This window comes from Fusarium falciforme, chromosome 13 (assembly GCF_026873545.1).
Source record: "Fusarium falciforme chromosome 13, complete sequence".
Taxonomy (NCBI): domain Eukaryota; kingdom Fungi; phylum Ascomycota; class Sordariomycetes; order Hypocreales; family Nectriaceae; genus Fusarium; species Fusarium falciforme.
Genome location: NC_070556.1, coordinates 909,107 through 921,788, shown reverse-complemented (window position 1 = coordinate 921,788; position 12,682 = coordinate 909,107). Strand labels below are relative to the sequence as shown.

General features: G+C 49.7%; 1 pseudogene across 1 annotated transcript, besides 1 other annotated feature; it reads left to right on the top strand.

Moving 5' to 3' along the window:
• Nucleotides 1-2,720: 2,720 nt before the first annotated feature.
• NCS54_01480100 lies at nucleotides 2,721-4,876 on the top strand (annotated as a pseudogene). The gene is made up of 3 exons: nucleotides 2,721-2,974; nucleotides 3,027-3,120; nucleotides 3,167-4,876.
• Nucleotides 2,721-4,876: a sequence feature.
• Nucleotides 4,877-12,682: the final 7,806 nt, after the last annotated feature.

Here is a 12,682-nt window from a genome sequence, read left to right as displayed (position 1 = left end):
CAGCTCAATGGGGGTGGGTACTTAAAATGTGTCTCCTTATCTCCACAATGATTTAGAGAAGCGGGGAAATTCTTGGCATGGGTGTATGTTGAGCACTGCAAGACGACGAGCAGATAAGAACGATAAGAGGTTCGACTCTATTGCAGAGGGAGACTCTTTCCCTTTGTCGATACCTCCCTTTCCTCCTCCACTTTCGAAACTGAAGCTGTTATTAGCAGCAGCAGCCTCCGACCTGCCACCTGGGATTTATTGACTCTCGACGGTTGAGAACAGAACTAAAGAGCAAATGAAGTAGGGACGTATGCAGGTTTGATCACCGCGCCAACATCGGATACGTCACTTCTCGCAGTCCTATTGCATGAACTGGCACACAGTGATCTTCGGTTACACCACCGGGTGATACCCTGGACCCTGCAGAAGCCTTGTTGGCGACGTGGGTCAGCCACTCAATGCACGATGTTGCTTTTGGATTTTACAATCGGTTAACCTTTATTACATCTTGTCCTGTAAGGTATCCAACAAGGCGCCTCACCCTTCACTCTCGGCATACTATCCCACTCGAATATAAAAGCCACCCGTGGCATTGGCAGGCTTGTTCCGCCACACTTGGCGATGGGGAGTATCAAGCCACATTCCTGTGCCGCAACCGCAGCCTTGGATATCCTAGCCCAATCCTTGGTCAGGATAGATGAGTCTGCGAATCCTTATCTCCTGGAACACCACTGCACACTTGGCATGCACCCATGTGGTGTACACACTAGTAACATGTCACAAAGCAAGCCAATTGCTGCGTGAATGATGCGACTAGTCTCAATCTGGCCAACAACTCGTAGTTCCTGCCGGCCAGCAAGGGCACAATATCAGGCCAGATGCAACTCATCGCCTGTTTTGGAGGAGGGCGGGAAGCCAATATGTGCAACACGCTGTCTGCAACTTCCTGTGATGTCGAGTACTTCTCAGATATCCGCCACTGTCATGACCTGAACCGTCCATGATGCTTCGTATCAAGTCTGTGGAATCGATTAACCTACCGTTCGGACATCGTACTCTTCCCCTGGGAAGGTTATCGCATATCACCACCAGGTTCTATTGTGCCTCAGTGAGACATGCTACTGGATGTGAAACCCGGCCTGTACCTTGGGGTCGTGTATCCGCTTTCACATCCGGCTTCTCGTATCGAGGACTCCAATCCCAGCGACATGAGCTTAAATTACTATGCCTAAACACATGGCTATTTAATTTCTTTTGTTTTTTAGATAATTGACTGGTGCCGTCAATGGTCCCTGTGGAACCAATTGTCTGACGAAAGGCGCCTTGGCTCGGCAATTGCCTGGCGTCCCGTAATGGGTGTACGGCCCACCCTGAACGACACGGTTGCTCAGCCTTTCGCCACACCTGAAGCCGACGGAAAAGCGGTCGGGAAAACACTGCTATTGAAACTCAAAACACCATCCCGTTTCGTGGGTGTCAAAATGCGGAAAGTGGCGTATGGCATGTTGTCCAATCACAGAGTTGTATGGAGTAGGGCTGCATAATTGAGGCAACAACGCTAATACTTTTAGAAATAAGGGCGAAATTAGAATGAGTAATCAGCAATAGCCACAATAGAACAGGCGGCCTTGCCTGCCGCTGTCCGACCACCGGGGAAAGAGGAAAAGCAATAAACAACAATGACGCATAATAAGCTCGCCGTGTCTGCCCAATAAGCCGCAAATCCCAACAGTTTTCGCCAGGCATTGCAGGGGTATGTATGGCCTGGCACCAGCTAAACCCCTCCAGTGACATGCAATCCGCATTTCCCTCCCCGTGATTCTGGTCTAACCTGCCAACTAGGTAAGGACTGGAAGAGGCAAGTTCTTCAGGTTATTACGACTGAGTATTGGGAGGCAGGGCTACCCTCCTGTTCCATGCCAGCGCATTCCCTTTCCGTTTCAAGAAAAGGGGGCGCAAGCCGCTTGCGGCTTGCCCAAAAGAGCGTTGAGGAACGAAGCTGGATATGGCAGTATCCAAGATGCTCGAATCATTCATATTAATGGCCAGAAATTTATCAATTAGATCTCCATAAGAGACATTCAGGAGCTGGCGCAGCTGCGTTCGTTAATGGCTCACACCAGGGCAGGATTTCCCGAATGCCGAGCTAGGGTATCCTTGTAACGCACGGTGATGCTCTGAAATGACTTGATGGAAGGGATCAAAGGCCTTCATTCTGTCAAGCTTGGGGTGTGGGGGCGACAGTGGTCATACGAGTGCCAGCCACCGATGATCGTTGTCCGCCATCTTCTGTCCTCTCCGTGCTTGGTTGAATAGGGAAGGTGCGCCTCTTATCCTCCCCGCACCCTCAGGCTATCCATTAGATGCATGGACTTGTGTACATGGAAGACCAGATATCTTGTCTATCGCCCTGTTCTGCGATTTGACGATGTTGTTAATTGCATCTGGAATAGGACATACCTGGTTAGATTGACGCCTGCGTGTGCTTAAAATGGTGATAGCATCTTTTATAATGATATTGATGGGACAGGCAAGCAAGAGAAAACATCATCAAGGCCATGAAAATTCAATCAATGAGATCCACAGTTTCATCTCCGTAATCCACTGAACTCACCCCGTCATGCGTTTGAGATACGTACCGTGTATCCAACATATACTGGCCAATTTCTGTCTACTGTGCTTGACGTATCCAGGAGTGGTCCGCCAAACCCCGCTGACCGGACATAGCTGCTGACCAGGGGCGGCTGCAACGACTGACAACTATCGTCAATACCATGCGCGAGCACGCTATTGGAGAGGAAATGTTCATTGGCCAGCCTACCCCGAGGAGTAGGGCCTATGTCTTAGACCGGGAAGAGACACCGTTCTCGGAGGGTGTTTCAGGACTGCTGTGGGCGAGAGCGCCCAGCGTGTCTCGAAGCTACGCTGATCTCGAGAGCGACACGGCGGAGGAGTTTAAGCTGGATCCATTTGTAGGCGGTGGGTATGTTGACCGATGATCATCCTTGCTGGCCGGTACTCAAAATGCCTTTTAGGCCTCACCTGCACAAAACGGGAGACATTGGGCGTTGGCGTCCTGATGGTTCCCTCGAGACTCTCAGGCGGGTTGATGATCAAGTCAAAGCCAAGGTGAGTTTGAACTTCGACGATTTATCCTGGTCTGGCACGGAGAAAGGGGCTTCGTCTCGAGGTCGACGGCGTATCCGCATTGGCTGCGTCGGCTCCCGATGTGTCTCGGGCTGCGGCATTGTTGATTAACGGAGAAATCCACGATTTCGCATCCTCACGAAGCTCCAAAGTCACCATCATTGCCGTCCATCCGCAGAACCGTCTGTCGTACTTTGCTGTCCCTGCTCAGATACACCTCTTTGAAGATCGGCCGGCAACAGCAAACGGAAAGGCTAATAGTCAGGAGCTTCAGACAATGGCCACAAATAGGGTGAAGAATGGACCAATCGAACTGGCAGGAAAGGGCAAAAGAGGCGACGTAGATGCCCGGATCAAGATGCATTCGCAAACGCCCATTTCGACATTGCCCATCCCCGCTGAGAGGCGGAATCTCACCCAAGACCTGCCGAACAAAAAATTGGCGCAGTCGTTCAGAGGCCTCAGGCACCGAGTTTTCATTGTTTATCGGACTCTGTTCACTCTGGTGGGTGCCATAAACTTGGCGGCTTTGATACTTGTCCTCGTCCTCAGGCCCGGATCACAGTGGTTAGGGACGATAGCTGCTACCAACCTCACAGCGGCCGTTCTCGCGCGCCAGGACATGGTCATCAACGTCCTATTCACCATCGCCTGTTCAGTCCCCAAGCGAGCTCCGCTCTGGATTCGCGCTCGTTGCGCCAAGATATATCACCTGGGCGGTGTTCACTCGGGAGCAGGTTCTTGCGCGGGCGCATGGCTCATCATCTCGACCATCAAGGACACAATCTGCAAGAGAACTCGCCACGACGGGCAGAGGATTGAGTTTATTGCGAGGCAGGCAGTATCATGGCTTCTCTGTGGGCTATTCTGTTTATTGGTCGGTCTCGCCTGGCCCTCGTTCCGAAAGCGACACCACGACATGTTTGAACGGTTCCATCGATTTGCGGGATGGGCTTCGTTACCCCTGCTCTGGGTGCATGCAATGCTAGGCATCAACGATGCCCGGCCCCATAGTCAGACCCTCGGCCTTACGACGGTCAGGAGTCCCCAATTCTGGCTCTTGGTAGCTGCAACATGTAGCATTGCCTCTTCGTGGCTGTCTCTCCGCAAGGTCCCCGTTGACGCCGAGGTTCTCTCTGATCATGCGGTACGGCTGCACTTCAACTACACCGTCCCGGTAAACGGAAGCTTCACGCGGGTCTCTCAGAGACCCCTCCTGGAATGGCACTCGTTCGCAACGATTGCTGCCCCGGAGGCTTCCGGTAGTTCCAAGGGGTTTTCTGTCATCGTTTCTAACGCAGGCGATTGGACCCGTGCCTGTATTCAGAAACCACCTGCGAAGCTTTGGGTGCGTGGTATTCCGACGTTTGGACTGATGCGCATCGCAACGCTCTTCAACCGCCTCGTGTTTATCGCCACAGGGTCAGGGATCGGGCCGTTGCTTGGACACATCAACCATCCGAGCTGTCCCACACAACTCATCTGGTCGGCGCCACGGCCAGAGGCAACTTTTGGGAGGGAGATAATTGACCTTGTGCGAGAGAAGATCCCGGATGCCATCATCTACGACACCAAAATCTATGGACGGCCTGACCTCGTCCGCATGGGTTTAAACCTGGCACTGTACTTCGGCGCTGAGGCTGTGATTATTATCGCCAATGAGAAAATCACCAAGAATGTCGTCCATGAGATCGAGTCCAAGGGGCTTCCAGCATATGGAGCTATCTGGGACAGCTGAGGCGATCTCCTATTCTCACCGGAATCTCGGAGGCAGCTGATGTCTAGGATCCGGGACAGAAACAGCGATGGCAACCAGCGACCCTTCTCTCGGTGCGTCTTGTTGAGCGCGCTTAGTCTTACTTTTCTATCCTCCCCTATTCCGGGTTCATGCCTGCCCGAGCTACCGGGAGGTGGACTAGGGACCGGTATAATACTTGTGTCCACTGGTAAGCTGATACTCTCATCGCAGAGGAAAGTCTCAAGTCTTGTGCACTAGTAAATGGTCCATCACATTTGGAGCAAGAGGATAAGAATTCAACCACTGCACCGCAGTCAGAGCGTACTTTTGAGCCGCGCTTTAGTTCGATTCGATTATTAGCAGCTTCATTCTTTTACATCTCAAGGTTCTCGTAGCAAAGCAATGGGTGGGTACGCTCTTTGCCTTCTTCGGTACCGCGACAGCACTTGGGGTAAACTGCCGATCATAAAGCCCAAATTTGATTTAGACCATATTCGGGAAAGTTCATTCTTTGGCCCAAGGTATCCAAGCCACTCTACATGACTTGATTTGGGTCGCCGGTTTGGGATATAACGGCTAAATGGCGTGCTTGTAATAGTCTGATGGGCCAGCTCGTTTAACTACTGTCGACTCCTTTGCGGCATCCGCATAGAGCAGCTCTCCTCGAGCTACTCTCTGCAAAGCGCGTCGCAATTTTTGTTGAATAGCATGTTGAAAAAACAACCTAGCAGGGCGCCCGGCAATGATAGAAGACGATCACATCTAATAAAAATATACCTTGCCGTGGTTATTCTGTATTTGAAAGTTGTAATTCCGCGCGACCTATCCACAGAGGAAGCATGTCTTCTTGCTAATTCTAAGATAACGGAATGACCGAATGTCGCTATCTTGGTTGGGCAGATGAGTAAACATTATCGCCATTGGCATGAAACCATCGAGGTTTCGATAGGTCTGCTTAAAGGCTACCCTGAAGCCCAAAAGTCATGACCTGAGACCAGGGTAATGCTATGATAGCCGCACCTGGTCATCCCGCTGACGGGTAACAGGCTCGACAGGACGCGCCTTTGAGCCGATGATATGCTGGATAGTGGCCTGTTCTGTAATTTGCGTAAGCTTTACGTAGACTTTAGCACTAGAGACTCTAGCTCAGCACGTCCTGTGTCCCAATAGGGGACTTTACGGGCCTCACGGCCCCCGGACGAAAAATATACATACATACATACATACATACATACATAGACCAGGGTAAGCGACTTGGCTAGATTGTGTTCGGTTTGAAAGCCTCCATCGTGGGATTATTACACTCTGGATACCTGGGATATTCTTAATCGCATGGACGAGATCACACGCCATCCTAGGCCGGCGCAGAGACATGGTCTTGCGGCTCAGGCGCACCGACTGGAAGTGAAGGGATCTTTGCTCCAGGGACAGAACTCCACGCTGCCGGCAACGTACGCATATCTAGCCTTACTATAATAACTTACAAATTGGGAAAGATTTAGTAGTGTATAATATGCATTGAACCTTTTGGTAGGGGGAGGACAAATATTGCGATTAATTGTTAGGCAGCGCAGGTGGAAATCGGCCCGTATACTTGATATAGTATGATAGCAGAGCCCTTCACTCCTTTGCATATGTAACCCGCGTGGTTCTTTTTAGCTTAGTTACTTCTTGCAGGGGTCTTACCTCTATTTCTATCAACAACATTAAGTCACAGAACAGGGCGGCCGACATAATTCACAAATATTCAGCTAGCCGTGTGTATGCACGTCATGATAGACGATTCGGGTGTCTGCAAACGTACAAATCCAATCCTATACACGAGCCAATTGTAAAATGAAGCTACAACCAAGCCCACGATATTCTACTGGTAGTGTGCTTGAAAACATCCCATTTTTGCGAATCAGGCCGCTTTTTGCTAACCAAGACACCCCACTAGATGAGGAACAAAAGGCCAGGGGGTGGCTGGTTTGAGGCCCCCCAAGTAACCCACTCGCTGCTCATGTACGTTATAAGTTTTGACATGGCCATACATAATGGAGTTCAGACCAATTCCTCTCCCTCACGAGCCACACATTTCTTTCTCCGGTAGGCTCGAGAATTGGAACGACGAAGAGAAACCAGTGGCGGCTCCACAACTGTATTGCCTGCAGCCAGTTTCTAAAAAGGAAAAGCTGCATGTAGCCCCGACAAAGGTAAGCCAATCATATCTGAGCTCGGTAGAGCAGGTCCATTGCCTTCCCTTGTCTAGCTTTCCAAGGTCTTCTAATTTAATGTCTTGTGACTCTTTTCTGAGTCCCCCGCGAAGTACGAGTGATCAATCACTTTTCGCAACCAATATATTACAATTTAATGACGCAAGAGGCTTTTCTTTTACCCTTCACTCCTTCTGGCGGGAGGGAAGAGAAACCTGCTGAGAAGCGAAGAAATGGGAACGTGTTGTATTCATCTGTACCGCCTTTCCTCCACTTGCATCTCCATTCCCATCCTCTACAGATGCTGGATTCCGCTATCTACTTTGAATTGTTTTCATTGCTGCGAGTGTGCAGACGGCCTGTAATGCCGTTTATCCGTACCAACCCCAATGCTCGCTCGGCAAACGCTTATCACGATAAGCTGCGAGATCATCCATCCATCAACGAGCAACTTACAGACCAGAACTTGAGCAAAGCAAGTTTACCCCAACCTCTCTTCACTCAGCACTGCTTGTTTGGTTATTTCGTACAACTTACACGATGACTGTCCTACAGATGCGCGAAGATGCCCTCGAACTACTCCGTTTCACAGACAAACTTTCCAAACACCCCGACCGAATGTGCAAATTTGAGACTCTGCGCTATGTACGAGAAATGTTCGAGTTAACGGAAACGATGTCCGAAAGGCTAAGAGGGTCTCGCCTAAAGATCCACCCAGACAGGGGTACGAATGTGATGGACAGGCAATCGAAGGATAACGGGCGTACTGCGTACAAATAATCCGCGGTAATTACCGAGATTCCCGAGGAATCTTAAATTCCCACCGGCAAGTCACGCTGCCATCGCCGCGGAGTTGGTGGGGTGGTCTCCTAAAGTGCCGTGCCGGCCCGGCCCGTCGGTATGGGGCTCACAGAGGTCCCGCAGCCTTTGTTTTATAGCGACCTGTTGTTGGAGGCAATACCAGAACGAAGTGGCACGAGCTATCGCTACACGCGCCAAGTCGAGACATGCTAGGGAAAGGCGCGGTACGAAGCTATCACGATGTGCAGTGCGTAGCAGATATGTATTGGTGGTTTTCTGTTTTATGTTTATTTTCTTTTATTACGTTAGTTACTGTCCTTGTATTAACCCCTTTTTTTCTTCCGGTCAGTTAGGGGAAGGGGAAACCAAAAAAGCAAAAAACGGCTTTCCCATATTTGAACGAAATTAGCTTTCCGCGGAGACCCTGCTTTTGGGGCCCAATAGGACTAATTACCTATCCGCATTCCCGCCTTCCGGCGCGCAGATGTAGCACTTGGACTTGCCATCGCAATCGCCCAGCATGTAAACTACGTTGGAGGCCTTTCAGGTGATATGGAAACATGCGCTCTCACGGAACTCCTTCATCCCTTGAATCAATAGCCCCTCGATGTTATCACCCAATTCAAGTAGTATCAGCAAGAGACCTAAAGCATCGAATCTGGATAAGCGACCGGTTTGAAGATATGGCAGGGGTCGTCCAGAATGACTTCCAACTGACTGACTGTGGCGTCCGTGAGCAAGAACTGGTTGTGACAGGTGACGGATAGTTCCGCGAACGACCCGACGCAGGAGCGATTGCTCATGATCATGTTGTACCTGTTGGCCAGGCTGCTCATGAATCCCCAGTCTCCCCAGCCGCCAGGCGCTTCGTGGCGTCTCCCAGAACATAACACCCCTTGTTAGCCAGCAGCCACACCGACACTTGACAGGGTTGGGGTGACCGACGCTATTCTTTGTCGTTGGAAGCCCAAGAGGGCTATACTCTGTGTGATTTACTTAAACTAACGGATGGTTCATGTGCGTTTGCGGGTGTGCGTACCCCAGATGACTGCATGCTAAATTTAAGAGCGAGGTGTTGGTGGCAAAGATCTACTACATCCCTGCAGGCTTATCCTAATGAAGCGCGGTCCTGATTTTGAGGGTTATGGTTACTACACTTCAAGTATATCTTGCTTCACGCGGCCGTCAGTGGCGTGAACGAGCCCACCTATCCTATGGCTAGGTCTTGCTGTTCAGGTAATGTATCAAAGAATGGAGGGCATGATCTTGTAGGATTTTCAAAAGGATTGTGAGATAAAAGTCGTTGGCTCCATTGCAAGCCCCAAAACGCCACCTTGCATGATAGGTAGGCTAGGCGACGCCAGCAACAAGGTGGCGGCAGAGGTTACGTTAACATTCGGATTCACCAAATGTACACTAGTAGTTCTATATACCCCTCGGCATGCGACCAGTCCCATTGTCAGACAACTGGCTCCACAGGGATCATTGATGGCACCAGTCAATTGATGAGAATTATCTAAAGAACAAAAGAAATCGAACAGCCATGTGTTCGGGCACAGCTATTTAAGCTCATGTCGTTAGGATTATGCGACAGGCCAGATGTGAAACCGGATAGTTACATCCGGTCACACGAATGTTATGCGACACCCATGCTAGCGCGGCGACCAAACTTGGATCCATTCCCCGCCTTAATGGCGCAATGCTTCGATTATAATTCGGGACAGCCAACTGTTGAGGACCAACAAATTCAAAATGACAAAAAGGGACTACTAATACAGGCGAAAGTGGAGGACATAATGGGAAGAAAGAACCGCCGTTATTATAGAATAAACCCCATTATATGTAGTCTTTTGTATTCGATCCTGCCCACTTAGCTTACAAGCACATTGAGAATTGTCCTGTCGCTGCTTGCACCGTATGCTATGAAATTTCGCTCTCTAGAAACTGCAGGCATGCGAAGGAGGGGTCCGAGCGATATTAGTGTGGCGCTCCAAGTCGCCCTCGTCACACGCTGGTCTAATGCGGCGCCTGTCACCTGTTGATATATTATGCCAGCCTGCTTGCGTTAGTTCACTGCCTCAAGCACACTAGCTGCCCTCAATACCGGCCGCGGATCGGCACGGCGACGAAGGCAGGGAAACAGGAAAGCGAGATCGAGAGGAACTCTTCATGTTAATGACCTCAATACAGGCAAGTAGGAAATGGCAAGGCAACATTCTATATTACTGACAAGCTGCTTGAACCCCCATCCCCCAACCCCCGGAAACAAAGTACACAAGCTTGAAAGTAATGCGCCACTCCCTAGTCTCCCGACAGGTCCTCCACTACGGGACGCCCCATCATCTTTGTCATTTACACCCCGTTTAATTCCCACTTTCTTCCTTGCTCGCGTCGTGCAAGCTGCTGCGGCCAACATGATGCCTCCCGCTGCGGTTTCTCTGCTAACGTTTGTACATATCGATGGGGCTAATGGACGAGGTATATCTAGATAGGGGTGTAATTGCATCCTGAGTGGTGTAGAAGTTGTATTTTAAGCATGCATACCTCTGAGGTAAGGTTCCCGCAAACTGGAGAGATGATGGCAGATGCGACCCAGGTCCTACTCGCTAGACCCAAAATCTAGACTAAGCCTTCCTCTTCGCGACGCGGTGCTTGTTCAATGCGATTTGGTTTGGTTCCTGGATCGTTTTGATGTGCTCGTTGTGCTGTTGGGCCCAATGCATGTCGCTGCGGATAGCATTTCTCTTACGGCGAATAATTAAATGTTTAACCTTCTCCTCTATATATAGATTAATGTCTTCGTTGCTTAACAAACTTCGTGTAGGGAAGTTGTAAGGCGGAAGATTGTCGGAGTCACGATTCCGCTTCCAACTCGATTTCTCTTGTCATTCGCCTAACCGAGGTCTCTGTGGTTCATGACATGAAGAGGAGTCGAAGAGTATGAGTCAGTTCAAAAGATTCAACTAATGACAAAAGCAGCGGGAGGACGAGCTAAGGAAAGGTTTTAAGTGTCTGGAAGCGGCTGGAATATACAGCTGGGCTGTAGTTCTGTGCTAGTGATACTGGTTGTCTGTAGGCGGGGAAGCGCGCAATCGAAGGCCGGGATGACTGGAAGTAATGGAAACAATTGTGCCGACTCTCATATAGGTCGCTGCAAGCGAAATGGCCGGCAATATGTAACCAAAATATGGAGAAGGCTGTGGAGCAACCGACAAGGTAGCTCTTTCATTGCAGAAATGGCCCAGGAATTAATGTGTGGGGGGAGGGTGAGAGAAGTTGAGTGAAAACTCATGGAAAAGAACCCATAGCTCAGCATCCTAAATATGACTGAAACGCACGAGTCCCAAGAAGTTCCTCGGAAAAAATGGCTTGGCTTCGGATCTCCGGTCCTTGGTCTGGCATATTGTTAAGGGGCCGTCGACGCAGCTTGGCTCCCAATTCGGCAGGGGGGTATGCCGAAGAGAGGACGAGTGTTGGATTGGTATGTGAATCACCCGAACGTCTAACAAAAACAGATTGACGGGTTAAAAGGCACAGATTCAAGGGACTTGACTAGACGGAGAAGCACCGCTAAGGAAAGCGAATGAGGAGGGACATTACCAGCCCAGCTTTGTGAGATACCCGGATGAATTTTTGCAATCCAACAACGTCTCATCAAGGGCTTGGAGGTGGTAACTGTCGCTCGCATGCAATGACATAGGGTCCGCCCTAGATATGATCACATTTGTTGGCTGCTGCTCTTTGGCAGGGGAATGACGGGCACGTACGTAAGGCACATGCGAGTTAGGCTGCAAATCATTAGGATGAGCCAATATTTTACTGCTAATAAAAAGCATGTTTTCCTTTTTCTTTCTTGTTTTATTAATTTTTTTGCAATATAACTACTCGTATATGAAGCTGCCCAAGGGTCATATAGAACAAATAACCAAGCCAGACTCGGTCAATTTTCCCCCGTTTCTTCGCTCTGTGGCCCAGCTTGGACCTGAAACGTGTCCACAACTGCCTCTTCTCCGTCGGAGACGGATTGATGAGTAAACTCGTCAATAACAGCGTCGACTTCCAGACTTGATGCGCAATCCATTTCCATATACGTATCTTCGGGAGTAATCCCACCGTCTTCTGCCAAATCTTCCTGGCTGACCACTATAGAACTAAGCTCATTGTGATGATCAAGAGGTTAAGTATGAGACTTCATTAGCCTCTCTAGCACCCATTCATTCATGTAGATGAACACCAGCGTGTCAGCATCGGCTGGAGTGAGCCTGTTGCGTACCTTGTTGTGGAGGAAGTTACCCGCTGAAAATGATCTCTCTGAGGAAGCTGAATTGGCCATGGTTCCAAAGATTCGGACTGCAAATGTAGTCAACTTGCTTCCCTAGTTATTAAGAAGCACCCAAGTATCTAATGGGGTCCATTCTTTTAAGTAGACCATGCCTCCTGCAGCAAACTGGCCGCCCGATTGCGCTAGGAAGTGGTCAAATTCTCGAACAGTATGAAGGCAGCCAGCAGCCAATCCTACTGATTTTAAGAACTGCAGTATTTTACTCATATGCTGTTCTTTTACCTTAGTCCCGATTGCGATAGGCTTAATACAAATCCCGCATAATGAATACTATATATCCGTTTAGCCGCACCAGTTAACTATGCGGAATACAGCTCGCTGAACTTTACGTCTTCATGTTGTTCAGACTTGCCAAATGCTTTCCATTCTGCTTTATTCTCCTGCCAACGATGAATCAAATGGCCGATGTGAGCCCGATCCGCTTCCGAGGCATACTGACGATTGCTGGCAGGCTTAACTATGGCCAAA